Genomic DNA, 13297 nt, shown 5'->3' with positions numbered 1-13297 from the left:
ACTCCCCTTGGTGGCTGGCTCAGCCCTTGACTACCTAGGCTGAGTCTTGATTTGATGTGCTGGAGACATTATTTTCCAGCCTGCAGAGGGAGTCATGGACCCTGCAGCAGCCCAAGCAGGGCTTGAGAGACAGGCCCGGAGGAACCCTGGTGGATTCCCCCTTTGTGAGATCTGCTGGTTCTGTGGCCTAGGATGTTCAGGGCATGTAGTTAATGAGTTGTAGCAGTTAATTACCTACAGAGTGTTGAATAAATACAAAGCCAGGAAGGACAGACCTGTATATATTTTGCAAAATGTGGAAAGGGCACAGAAATTTAGAATCAGGAAGCAGGAGTTTCCGTTCTGGCTTTGCTCCCTGCTCCCCTGGCAGCAGGACTGGAACCCAAGACATGTCCTCTCTGGGTTTCTGTAAGATAAGAGACCAGCTCTTCCCAGGCTGATCAGCAGCAGATAGCTGCAGGCATATCTTGTTTAATTACAGTTGATTTCACCCTCTTGGAGAAAGACAACTTGGATGACAAACTCCTATGAACCCAGTGCTGAGGATCCACATGAACTTCCTGTCTACTGGAGAGTCTGATAGCTGCCTCTTCAGATGTTTTGGGTACAATACAAAAGTGCACAGGCAAAGGTGGCCAGGAAAAGAACCCTTTTGTGATAGAAGAGCCCAGAAAAGGGGCCTTCCACTTAGGCCTGGGATGGGGTCACAGGTGTGGGCCCAAGGAAACAATTATTTTAAATGTTTTGTACTCCAAAGATAAAATAACTCTTCTAAGGTGGAAGATAAGCATTTGGTTCTTAATTAACACCATTTGTTTGCTCTGTTTATAGTTCCACAGTCATTTGTTAGAACTGTCCCATGAGGTAGGCTGAGGAATTGTAATAAGCACTTGATCTGAGGAGCCCAAGCACTTAAAAGAGTGGCCATTCTTCTTCCTGAGATCACAAGCAGAGGGAAGAATTCACATTTCTACTTTAGTAATTCATTGCTAAGTGCTAGAAGCCCCGAAGTGACTTTTCTCTATGAAGTAGAGGATCTTTGATTCCTCTTTGCAAAAATTAGTAATCAAGAGGTAGAATCTGTTTTCAAGCTCTGGAGATGGGAGATGATCTGGACAGAAGGGAAATCACAGAGATTATGATTTGGGGAAGAATTAAAATTCCACAATAGCTATTTGTAGAGTATTAAGTGTATCTTTCATCTTCAAATGATACTTCATTCTTAACTTTCATGTAATAATTACCAGAGGCAGGATGTACATACAGGTCCTTGAATGTTGCGACGTTTTTGCAAATTTTTAATTACAGCAAGCCCTTTGTAAGTTGACTGTCCAAGGGACTGACAGACTGGTCAACATAAAAAACTTCCAATGAGTACATATGGTGCATGTCCCAGTCCATGAAAATTAGGTCAACTTACGGAGGTGGTCGGCTTTACAGGCTCTGCTCTGCATGCCTATTCCCATAATACGTCAACTGCATGGAGCTTTCAATTGTGTCATGTTTGTTTATTTCTGTTAGCATCAGGAAAATTTCTAGACATTTCCCTAATTTAACGTGGCCTTGTGAAAGTAATTTAGTGTCTATCCCTGTTTCCTTCAGTATACAAAAAAAGACACAATGCTTTGTTGGGGGAGGGGTGTTGAAAAGATGACTGCAGAGGGGTAGGGGTCAGCTGTGAGTCCCGGGGTTTGTGGGCTGCGCTAGTGGAGATTTATTGCTATGCTGAGCACCAGGGCATAGCAATTGTTAATGTGCCTGCTTTGGGTTTCAGAGATAGATACATTGTAGTGTGTAGTTTGCATAGCCCTAAGTATATGGAAAATGAAAAAGCCAAGCATTTTCTGTCTGAAGTGGTTTGAGCACCTCTGAAGAAAAAGTAATTCAAATGGAGATTGTGGTACAGAGGGGTCAGGTTTCCAACATTGTTTACCTTATTGAGGAAGGAGGTGAAAGGAAGATTACCCAGGCCTCTTTCCCTGTGAGATGCACAGGCCCTTCCACAGTCTGTTCAAAGCTTCTGAAGAGAGGGAGCAAGAGGGTCTGGGAGGGAGACAGAGAGACGAAGGAAGTTGCTGATGGAGCTGGGCCCTCCTTGAGCAGCAGGTAAACTCCAGAGCCTGTGTGGTCCTGTGATGGGCAGGAGATTTGGCTCCAGGAGAGAGCAGCTTTCTGGGTTCCCCTTTGTTTGGGCACCCTTCCTTGTTCCTTCTTGGGGTTTCTGCCCAACCCCGTCTTTGACCTTCTCTCTGTAGTGCACCCCTCAAACTCCCTCTCTTCATAGCCTGTTGGAATCAGCAGGATATTGGTAGAAGACCTCACTGACTCCACCAAATACCATTAGATGCTGATAATGAGAGTAGTAACCTCGTTCCTCCAGGGATACTTGTAATTCAATTTGTACATCCAAATAAAAACATGGTTAATAGTAGAATTTTTTCTACTTCCTCTCGTATTGTGCCGTGTCAACTTATACCAGTAGGCTTCTACCAGGCTTATACTTATACCAGTATTCAACTTGGAAATGGAAGCTTTTCTATTGGTTTAGATATTTTTAAATGAATGCTACTTTTGCCTGTTTTCTGCTTCCTAGCATATACTAGTATGTTAAACCACAGACTGGGTGATTTAAACAACAGGAATTTATTGTCTCACAGTCCTGGAGGCGGGAAGTGAGGTCCAGGTGTGGGCAAGGCTGATTCTTTCAGAGGCCTCTCTCCTTGGCTTACAGATGGCTGTCTCTCCCTGTGTCCCCACACGGTCCTCCCTCTGTGTGTCTCTGTTTCCAAAGTTCCTTCCCTTATAAAGACATCTCTCATATTGGGGCTCATTCTTATGACCTCATTTCAAATTTAACTTTCTCTTTAAAGACCCTATCTCCAAATACTATCACTTCCCGAGGAACTGGGAGTCAGGACTTCCAACATGTGAATTTTTAAAGTGCACAATTCAGCTCATAACTTTGGATGTCAATGACCAGAGATGACCTCTTTGAAATGGGCAGCAGGGTGGGGAAAGATGCCTGGGCAAGTGTGCTTGGAAGGCTCAGAGTTGGTGGGAAATGAACTAAATGCCAAGTAAACTAAGTGGCCCACCATGACTGTTCTGATTCTGTGCCTGTTCCATTCTGAGCACCGCTCTAGGACTTTTTGAGTGACTTAGGTGAATGAGTCTTTGTTTTGTAGATGTAGATAACTAAAAGGTCACTAGACTGGCCTCTGTTTAGCAGTGTTAGTTTCACCCTGATAACTACCATCCAGTCCAGAAGCAAATCACATCTGAAATTCATTAATAAACAAAGATCCTCTTTTGATCAATAAAACAAGTTGTTCCCCTGGCGGAGTCCTGGTTCCCTGGAGAACTGTGAATGTTCAAGTGGGATTTGTAGGTTTATTTCACGTGGTTAGAAGCTGGTGGAAGTCATGTGACTCTGAGCTGAGGCCATAGGAGACATTTACAAGTTCACATTGCTTTGCTTTTGGTTGGTATGTCAGTCTCCATGTCAACCCTGCTTATCACAGCCCATCATCAGCTCTGATTGGCAGCTGTATCAGCCCCTGAAGAAACAGAGCTGATGAATTATTAATGCGTACTGCTTGCTAGGCTGGCTTTCAAAGCAGGAGCACTGTTGCCAAGGAGATAAAGGGGCAGGGGGACTTGAAGGTGAACCGATTTGGGGCCACGAAGTTAAACCAAACCCTCTCACAGTTTCTGTATCTGAATTGCCATTAACCTCACTGCAAAATCTCATTTCCATATTTTTGTCAATAAAAAAAAAAAAAAAAAGAGTTCTAACATGAAATTAGGAATCCAAACCTCCATCTGAATACATCCCTGTTGCAGTTAGGAGAAGGTGCCTGTGAAGAGAAAGCCACAATTACTCATGTTTTTCAGACTCTTCCTTTGGCTGATGTTACTTAACTGAAAACAGCCCTGTCATTACCTACCTTCGGGAATCCATCTGTTTAAACTTTATGTTCTTTTACGCGAACCGCCCTAGCACATGTGCTGCCTCTGAGTTTGTTTTGGTTCTGAGTAAGATTTTGCAAATTCTGAACCTCTCAGTTTCTGCTTCTCTGCCTAAAAACATTTAAACAGTAAAACTTTTTTTTTTTTTAAAGAGGAAGCCCGTATGGCTTCTGTGGATTTTTCAAACGTATCACGCGCTGAGGTGGGTGAAACACAACTTCAGAAACTGCTTATTTACAGAAGGGAACAATGTTTATTCAGTACCTATATTTTTTACACATTGATCCTTTTTTGTTTTTTCTGATTTGCACAACAGACTGATGAGTTGGTAGTGTTTTCTTTATTTTAAGGAGAGAAAACTAAGGCTGAAAAAAGTTAAGAAATTTGGTCGAGGTCATAGAGCTAGTAAATGCCAGAGCCAGTATTCGAGTCCAGGTCTGTTGGACTCTGAAACTTGCCACTTCCAATTCATTCAGACTATCTTTATGAGCACATGGTGATGAAGTGGTGTTTTGCGGTGGAGAGAGGAGAGAATTTCCTAGAGAAAGGGAAATTTATACAGGCTTGGAGTGCCTACCTGGCTCACGTTTGTGCCCAGTGAATCCTTGATCCACCCACGTGGCTAAGAATTTATTTACATGGATTTATGTCTTATTTGACTAAGCCATCTAGGATATAATAAATGGTTATGTCCTTCAAAGTTTAGAGTCTGGAGTTGTAATGAGGATCAAACTTCTTAGCCCCAGGAGCTCCCTGAGGACAAGAGAGAAGGACTTGAGTGGCAGTGGATGGAATGCCAGATGTCAAGGTGGGGGGAGCCCAGAGATTATCAGACTCTGATGGGGCAAGCAGGTGACTGGAGTCTGGTCAAGCCTGAGGAGGTGTTCTGCTTGGCTCATGGGGTATAAGACGTTTGTTAGACTAGTGTCAGTGTTTGACAAATGAAAGCCCATATAAATACCCAGATTATCTATTTCTTATGAAAATGGGATGATTTCCCAATGGCAGCCATCCACTGGTGCTGAGTAGGGAGGCCCCTTGGGGAGGGCATTTGCTCTCCAGCTGACCACATCCCCATCCATGGCCCTGCAAACAGGACATGGACCTACCTTTCTGTTTATAGGCACTGAAATTCCACCTAGAATATTGATGCCTCATTCACAATCATAGAGCCAGTTGGCATGTAGAGAATGTTTAAGAATGTGGGTTCCATGCTTTCGAGTCCCATTCCCTTCTGTGTGAGGGGAGGATCATCTTTTAGGGCTTTGAGGATGAGGTACTTATTATCATTTTAAGCTCTTATGCCTCCTCCCCAGGACAGTCTGCAGGACCTTATTGATTTCTGGTGGTAAAAAGTGAATAGTCTACATTTTCTCACTTTATAAGAAGAAAGATACATGTGAAAGCAATGTGACCTATAAAGCTTTGAACAAATGGGGGAAAGCCTCCTGGAGCTGCTGTGGTGGTTCGGGTGAGTTCTGCTGAGTGTGGGTTCACGGAAACCCTGCACCCTGGCACATTTTGGTCTCTGGGAGGACTTTCTGTAGATGCTCTCTGCTTTAGGCCTGGCTCCATTGAGCTGTGTTTCTCCAAAAAGCATTTCCTACTCAGATGATAACCCCAAATCTGACAAGTCCAACAGAAAAGTCATACTTGAATTTATTTCAAAATGTTTTGAATGACATGTGCTGGGCACTGGGCTAGATCCCGGAGATAGGATGAGAGGTGAGCATGTCTCTGTAGGGATAGGCAGCAGCCCTGTGCCATGTTACATGTTGTGAGGGCTCGGGGATGGGGTGTTGGGAGGGCACAAAACTATAATAGAAGCTACTCTATTATTTATCATAATCATCATTGCTGGACTCTGTTGTTATTGATGGCTCATTTCTAAATGGCAGAGGAGTCTTGGGCCAGATGTTCTAGGGAGCAGTTGTGAGTGTGGATGAGGGGTGTGGGTTTCCACTCAGGCCTCTAGACCCTGTTGTGATCCTTCATGATGCTTTTCTGACCCTGTAGATGGAAATCCTTCTTGCTACCGGCCTGTTCCAAGGCTGATATCCTGCCAGCTGGCTTGCACTTCTCATTCTATTTCTGTTGAGCCCTGGGGTGCGGCCAGGACATACACTGCCTTTCAAATCTGTGGAAAAGGATGATGTCAGGCATCTGCCAGTGGCCCTGAGAGTTCCTTCCAGAGCCCTCAGCCTTTGGAAAATCATAGGGATTGAAAATTAAGATGCCATGTGGCTCTGCACGTTTCCAGTTTTGGCAGAAATTATGTCACTTTAAACACGGGGAGACCATTCCTTTCCTGGGAATGAGGATGGTGGTCTGAAACCCATCTTTTACAAAATCCATGAAAGCCTGGGTGTCGTGTAGGAAAAAAAAAATATCTGAGATGGCAAGATAGTAAGAGAAATTAATTCCTAGAGGTGAATGTAGGAATCCAAAGAGCAAAATTGTTTTGAAGTGGCAGCTTCCTGGGAACATCTGTTGGTCCCTGGGGCATCTGTGGGTCCCTTATCGGCCAGGCTGGGACACGTCACGGCCAAGGCCCACATAGAGGGTCAGATCAGGACTCAAGACCCTGTCCTGCAAAGGGACCGTGTAGCCAAATACCCTCAATGGACCTCAGCACTGGGCAGAGAGAAGGAAATGTTTGTTTTCCCTAAGTAGTCAACCATCCCTAACACACATTCCCTCTGATGTGTGTGGAGCCCAAATTTTTTGTTCCCTCTGCAGCCTTAAAAATTCAAGTGGGATATGTTTTATAACTGGTGGCATGTATCTGACCTAAGCAACCACCGTGGCTTCGAGGTAGTTGCCTAGAGATAAAAGAACGTCCCCTTTATCAAGACTGTGAAAAATCCCCACAAATATTATTTCGAAGAATGTGAACTAAAATTAAAAATTATACACGAGAAGAAAGGGCATCTCAGCAAGACTCAGCTAAAACAAAAGAATTTGGGTGTGTAAAGTGAGCACATTTAATATGAATAATAAAAATACTAGAATAAAATGCACAGGTAAAGGACAGAAACATATCCCAAATACTAGTCAGCTTTGAAAATGAATCAAATACAACTTGTCTAAATGAATGATACATTTAACAAATGGTATAAATCCCATGGAATTAATATTGAATCAGAGGTTTAACAACAGTGGATTGATTACAGATTAAGAGCTAATTAGTGAACCAGCAGATAGATCTAAATAAGTTACCTAGTGGGAAACACAGGGAACATAATGACAGATGTGTTGATACGTGGAGAATAGAGTGAGAAAATGGAGAATGAGGAAAAAATCAAGAGAGTCTGAGACTTTCCAGTTGAAGAAGATCAGATTCAGAAAACCCAATAAATCTGAAGGGAGATCAATAAAAACATGTATATCCACACCCAGCTATATCATGGTGAGACTGTGGAACACCAAAGGCAAAAGAAAGAGGCTGAGAGCAGACAGAGAGAGAAGACATGATCTCCAGAGTCATGAGGAGGCCGACAGCAGCCGTCTTACCAACAGGAGGAAACACAACACAACAGAAGAACACTTTGAAGAGCAAAGAGAAATAGTGTTAATCCGATTTAGATATCTAGCAAAAGTGTCCTTCAAGAATAAGCCTGAAGAAAGATACGGTAAAGCAGTAATTGAGAGCTTACCGCCAAAAAATATCTTTATTAAAACTAAAAGAACATTAAAATGGAATCTAAAGGAGAAAATACAGGAAAAAGTAAAGTGATCCCAGAAGCAAAGTCACAGACTCAAGAAGGCGTGAATAAAACCTATTGTTCACTAAACTGTAGACCAGTAGTCCCCCCACCCCCCACCCACATTTGCAAGGTGGAGGCAGTTTTGGTTGTGGTAACTGAGAGGTCAGTAGGGAGGATGTCGCTGACGCACCGTGGGCTGAGGTCGGCTGTGCTGCAGAACCCAGGCCGGTGGTGCCTCCGTGTAGCTCTGACGTAGAAGAGGCAGACCGTGTCCAGGGTGGACACCATGAACTGGGGGTGAACAAACGTGCCTTGCCTTGCAAGGGCTGGTTTGTCTTGCCTGAATTTTGAGTCAAGAGATTTATACTTAAACAGAAAAGGCTATTGAATAATACTTTTAAATGTTCTTAGAAAATAAGTACTGGAGGCCAGCTCAGCCTTAGGCCAAATCCAGAAATAGGTGACATTTTCCAGTGTTGTCCACCACAGGTGCCAGCATGCTCCACTTGGTCACCGTTGATTTTTCCTGCCCTTCCGGTAATGAGAGAGCACTTTGAAGTGACATTCCCTTCCTTCTTGGCTCCTGTTGCCTTTGGGCATCAGAGTGCTCAGAAGTGAATATAGTAAAACTTCTGTAAGTTGGCCATCCCAGGGGCTGTAACAAACTGGTTCACATACAGAGGTGGTCAGCATAAGGAACTCGGCCTGCTGTGCTGATACATACATGTGGTGCATGTCAGGTCTGTGAAAATTAGGTCAACTCAAGGAGGTGGTCAGTGTAGGGAGGTGGTCAGCTGTGGGGGTGCCACTGTACATTCCACCATGACAAGGGATTGGCCCTCTTGTATCTTTGCTTTCCTTGTATATGGTTTTAAAAACAATTTTTATTTCACTTTCAAATTTTGTGTATTTTTAAAAAACTATCAATATTTTTGTTCTAAGAGATTTGAAACGAATAAGACACAATTATATTAGATGCAAGCCTGTCACCACTCTCACCTGTCCCCTTTGCTGTGTCAGGAGTGATACCCCCTCACCAGGTAAGACTCTGGCACTGTTGACAGCTGGGTTCCGAGGGCACAGGACTCCCCAGCCCGCAGAGAGGCTGGTCGGCAGGAGGCAGGAGGATGCTGACATCTCCTCATGTAGGATGGAATTGCCCTGTGCACCTTAGCCCCATTTGCCGGTGATTTAGCCAGGTCACTTTCATAGAAATGTTAGGGGTGGCTAAGTTGGAGAACAGAAAGGAATCCGTCAAGGCTGCTGCCTGGGCCTGGCTGAGGGAGCAGGAGAGGCAGGCGGCCTGAGGGATAAGCTGTGCTCTCAGGTCTGCTTCCCCGCTCAGGGTGACCTCCCGCTGCGCGCAGAGTTCACATCTGGGCTCATCCTGCCCTCCAGGAAGCCAAGAAATAAACTCATCTTGCTTCTGGGTAACAGAGAGGGATGAAAGATAGAATTTAACAGTCAGATCTCAGGGGCTGTTCCACCCACATGCCTGAGTGCAAAGAGGCCCTTTCTATGAGAGCAAACCCTGCAGTCTCTTCACCAGAGCGCAGAACCCCGCAAATGGGACTTTGTTAACTGGATAAACCGCTGTGGGTGTCCTGTTCTAATTTCAGAATGCTTTGGAGAAGGCTTAGCTTCAAGAAGAGGTACACGGCCCCGCGATGTGAGCCGACAGTGCCTGTGTGTGCCCGGCTTGGGCTGTGGCCCAGCACTTTCTGGGTAATTGGCGGCTGATGAGCACTGAAGACGCTGTAACAAGACAGCCAGACTCTGACTTCAGATGGGGTCCAGACAGCCATCCGCCTGGCCGCTTTGTAGTTGGAAGTGTGGGCCCGGGTGCTGGAGCCTGGCCAGATTTGGGCCAAGGCAGACTGACACTCCCCTTTGGTCATATGCATCACTCTCAGTTTAAAATCAGCATTGTCACTGCTGTCTCAGAGGAAGACTGCTAGAACAGGGCAGTGTGCTTCTGTTCTCCCGCCATGTGTGTGTGGGTCAGACACTCACACACTGGTTTCCCCAGTCTGCCTCAGTCCCTGCCACTCCCCATCACTGCTCCTTGTTCACGGTCCCTTGTTCTAACATGGCTGGTCCCTGAAAGAATCTGAATTTGTCATTCCCAAGACAGCTGATCCTGTGTAACACTTGTCTTTTAAAAATCTGCTCTTGGGAAGACATTTGATTTTAGTCGTTTAAATAGGTGAAAACTAAGCTCTCTGTTTCTTCCTCCCAAGGCATTACTTAGTTTTAATCCTTTAATTCGAAAACAAAAGGATTTTGATCTTCCAAGTTTTTTTATTAAAGAAGAAGAGGGGTTCAACTTTTAATAAAATTTGTCAGAGGGTCTCCTTTTCCTTCCAACTAGGTGATCATACCCTGTTGACTTTAAGGGCTTAATTTAGGACTCTGTGAATGAGTAAATTACCTTTTTTTTTTTGAGCCAAAGTCTCATCTGTTGCCCTGGATAGGCCTTAGCCTCACAGCCACTGCAACCTCATGCTCTTGGGCTCAAGCAAGCCTCCTCCCTCAGCTTCCCAAGTAGCTGAGACTACAGGTGCCCACCATAACACCAGGCTAATTTTTTCTATTTTTAGTAGAGACAGGGTTTCACTCTTGCTCAGGCTGGTCTCAAACTCATTAGCTGAAGCGATCCACCCACCTTGGCCTCCCAGAGTGCTAGAATTATAGCAGTGAGCCACAGTAAATTACTTATTAAGGTAGTTCCTCAAAAATCTCAGCATCACCCATGCTCCCCAGGTGGCGAGGGGAGAGGCCCCTTCCTCCCTGGACCCGGGTGGGGGTGGCTCCCTGAATGTGGCAGGCCATAGCGCTGTGGCCCCTGGTCTCTTGCTCTGTTGTGCACCGACTGCACTGTTTGTAGCAGGCCAGAGCCAGGAGGTCAGAGCTGGCCTTTAGGGACACCACCTACCTCCATTACAGAGGTGCTTCTATTCTGACTGTATGTCAGTCAGGCTGGCAGAGTCCAGACTGTCCCTCAGTTACGGGTCATCAGTAAACAAGAAAGTCGTCTTCCTCATTCCCCTCTGAACTGTGCCACTGTTAGCAAATAAATACACCTTGTGAACACCACCTGTAATTTTTCGTAATTAACCTAGCAAGTTCCCATATGATCTGTATTAATGTGAGGGAATTATTCAGAAGAAGATTTGAAAGTTGTGAGTAGACAGTGGTCTTGCCTCTAGCTAAACTACGAAGAAGGAAAAGTTGCCCCCTTGATGCTTGAGAAAAAAGTTGGGTTGCCTGGATTGTCAGACTGTTGTACTGTTAATCTGTTGTATGGTGCATGGAGCTGTTTTCTTCCTGAGACTCAGAAGCTGACAGCTTCGGGGGACAGCTCTTAATTAAGTTCCTTTGTGTACAAATCCATTCTCTGATGAGAACAGAAAGACAAAGATAAGGAAACCTCCCCCTGACTGGCACAGGCAGCGGGGGCTCTCTGCTGACATTTCCTTGCTGCTTGTGTTGAATCGGGAAGCTGGGTACAGAACTTCAGTTCACTTAGAATTTACTCTCTTGTGGAGGTAGAGAGGCTGGGGAGGAGGGCAGGGGCAAGGCGGGAGCCATTCTGTAATGGTCTTGATTCGGCAGCCTCTGGCAGGGCCTTGGAGACTCAGGCTTCCCAGCTGGTATCCCCAGAAGACCATGGAGGACCCTTCTGATTGTTGAGGTTAGATGGCAACTCAGCCATGTGGGAAGAAGCCACATAGAACTGGGAAGAGATTTAGTTCCAGGCGAGTTCTGTGACAGTGGCGTGCATACCATCTTGCAAAGTAGGGAGGGCTGACAGAGCAGGTGGGGCCCCCTGAAGCCCAGGAGTCGTGCAGATTCCAGCTGTTTGTTAATGAAGATTTTTATATCTGGAGCCCCAAGGTATGATCAGACCGGGGTTCAGGCAGCTGCCCTGCCTGGAAAATTCAACAGTCCTACAGGGGTGTTTTTAATCTAAAATGCAGAGTTGAAAGGCATCATTTCAGCATTTTCCTCTTATTATTTCCAGCTCTGAAATAACACAGTTCCTAGTCACTAGAAGCAGATGAGACTTGTTTAAAACAGAGGGGACTTCATGACTTCCTTCTCTGTGCATCTAGCTGAGGAGAGTGAGCTGGACTCAGGTTTTGATAAACTGAGCAGCTGGAAAGGACACTTCTGCCATCTGGTGATAAAACTCTGACAGTGACTTTGGGGCTGCTTGTGATCCTGGCCAGGCAGGGAGACTACTTTTTAGTTTGGGTCTGCGGAACCTTGTTTCTTAATCTGAGAGCATCAAAATAATCACCTAATAGGGTTGAAGTGAATACAACTAAATTCACCTGTGGCCATGAGGATGATTTTCTTTAGTTTTAGAATATTTCTTTTAGTTCTATGGCTTCCCATATCTGCTGAGGGCTGAAAATTCTACTATCAACTTAAGGTTACTAAGTCTCTTTGGGGGCATCCCAGTTGTTCGGGTGTCAGGAATCTGACCACTTTGGGGTAATGACTCAGCTTTTCAGGGGTTCTGCCCCTCTGAAGACATCTCCTGCTTTCTTTTATTCATCCATAGACGGCTCTGTTTGGTGGGATGGGAAGGACTCAGGTAGCAGCACTGTGTTGGGAAGGGACGGTGTCCCTTGTGCTGCCTCCTGCTTCTGGCCTTGTCCCCATCGGAACATCAGCCCAGTGTGCTGAGGCGAGGCAGGTGCTGCGTGGTCTTGGTTCCATGGCTGTGCCTGTGGACCTCTTAACAGCTTTGGCACTGGGGTCCCTACACTATGCAGCGCCCTGTCCATCCCCTCAGGAACACAGCACTCCTGGCCGTGTTCTGGGCCCAGGAGCAGACAGGCCTTGCCAGGTGGTGACTTTGCTTGGCTCAGTCAGAATCCCTGGGAGGGGGAGTCCCAGAACCACACCGAAGGCCACCAGGGTCTCCAAAATCCATTGAAGGAAGAGAATAACTTGGAGTTCTCAGAAGCCTTCAAACCTAGAGAATGTTTCTGACTGCCCCTCTGCCAGCTTCAGGGTGAGCAAGGTGTGGCATTTGACCTCTTGGCCTTGCCCTTGGCCCATGTTGCTGCCTTCTGACCACTGGTCCTTCTCTCCAGAACAAAAGTGGTTTCACCTTCCCTTTGGTAAGTTCTTTTTTTCAAGTCCTTATTCTTCCTATTCTGTATTTGAACCTCCAGACTTTGGCTCTTGTGGCTCTTGATGTAAAAGTCCAGGTCGGAATGTGCTGAAAATGGCCATATTCTCTCTGGAGAGCCTAGGCCTGTGGCCTTTCATGGCTCACGGGTGTGAGCTCTGTCAGTAGGCGATGGACATCATGCCTGCCCTCTCCAGAAAGCCGCGGCCTGGCTCCATTGCATAGATGCAGTGGTGGGAAGGCTGGAGGGAAACACTGAGGAGAAGTGTGGATTAGGTGTTATTTCAAAATGCCACCCTTCTCTAATTGCTGCAACAGCAGTGTCCCCAGACTGAGCAGATAGAGGGCTGCCTAAAGCAGACTTGAGCATCCTCAGATTTTGGTATCCGAAGGGGGTCCTGGAACCAATCTCCATAGAAACCAGGAAACAAGTCTGTTTCACACTTGTGTGCCACTCACTGCTCTAAGCATTTGG

General features: G+C 45.7%; 1 protein-coding gene across 4 annotated transcripts in view; it reads left to right on the top strand.

The window, feature by feature from the left end:
- Positions 1-13297, top strand: part of VWC2 (von Willebrand factor C domain containing 2) — a 145084-nt gene that overhangs the window by 3299 nt on the left and 128488 nt on the right. The window lies entirely within an intron of this gene.

The sequence above is a fragment of the Nycticebus coucang genome, chromosome 11 (genome assembly GCF_027406575.1).
Source record: "Nycticebus coucang isolate mNycCou1 chromosome 11, mNycCou1.pri, whole genome shotgun sequence".
In the NCBI taxonomy this organism is placed as follows: Eukaryota; Metazoa; Chordata; class Mammalia; order Primates; family Lorisidae; genus Nycticebus; species Nycticebus coucang.
This window is presented reverse-complemented; position numbering and strand designations above follow the sequence as displayed.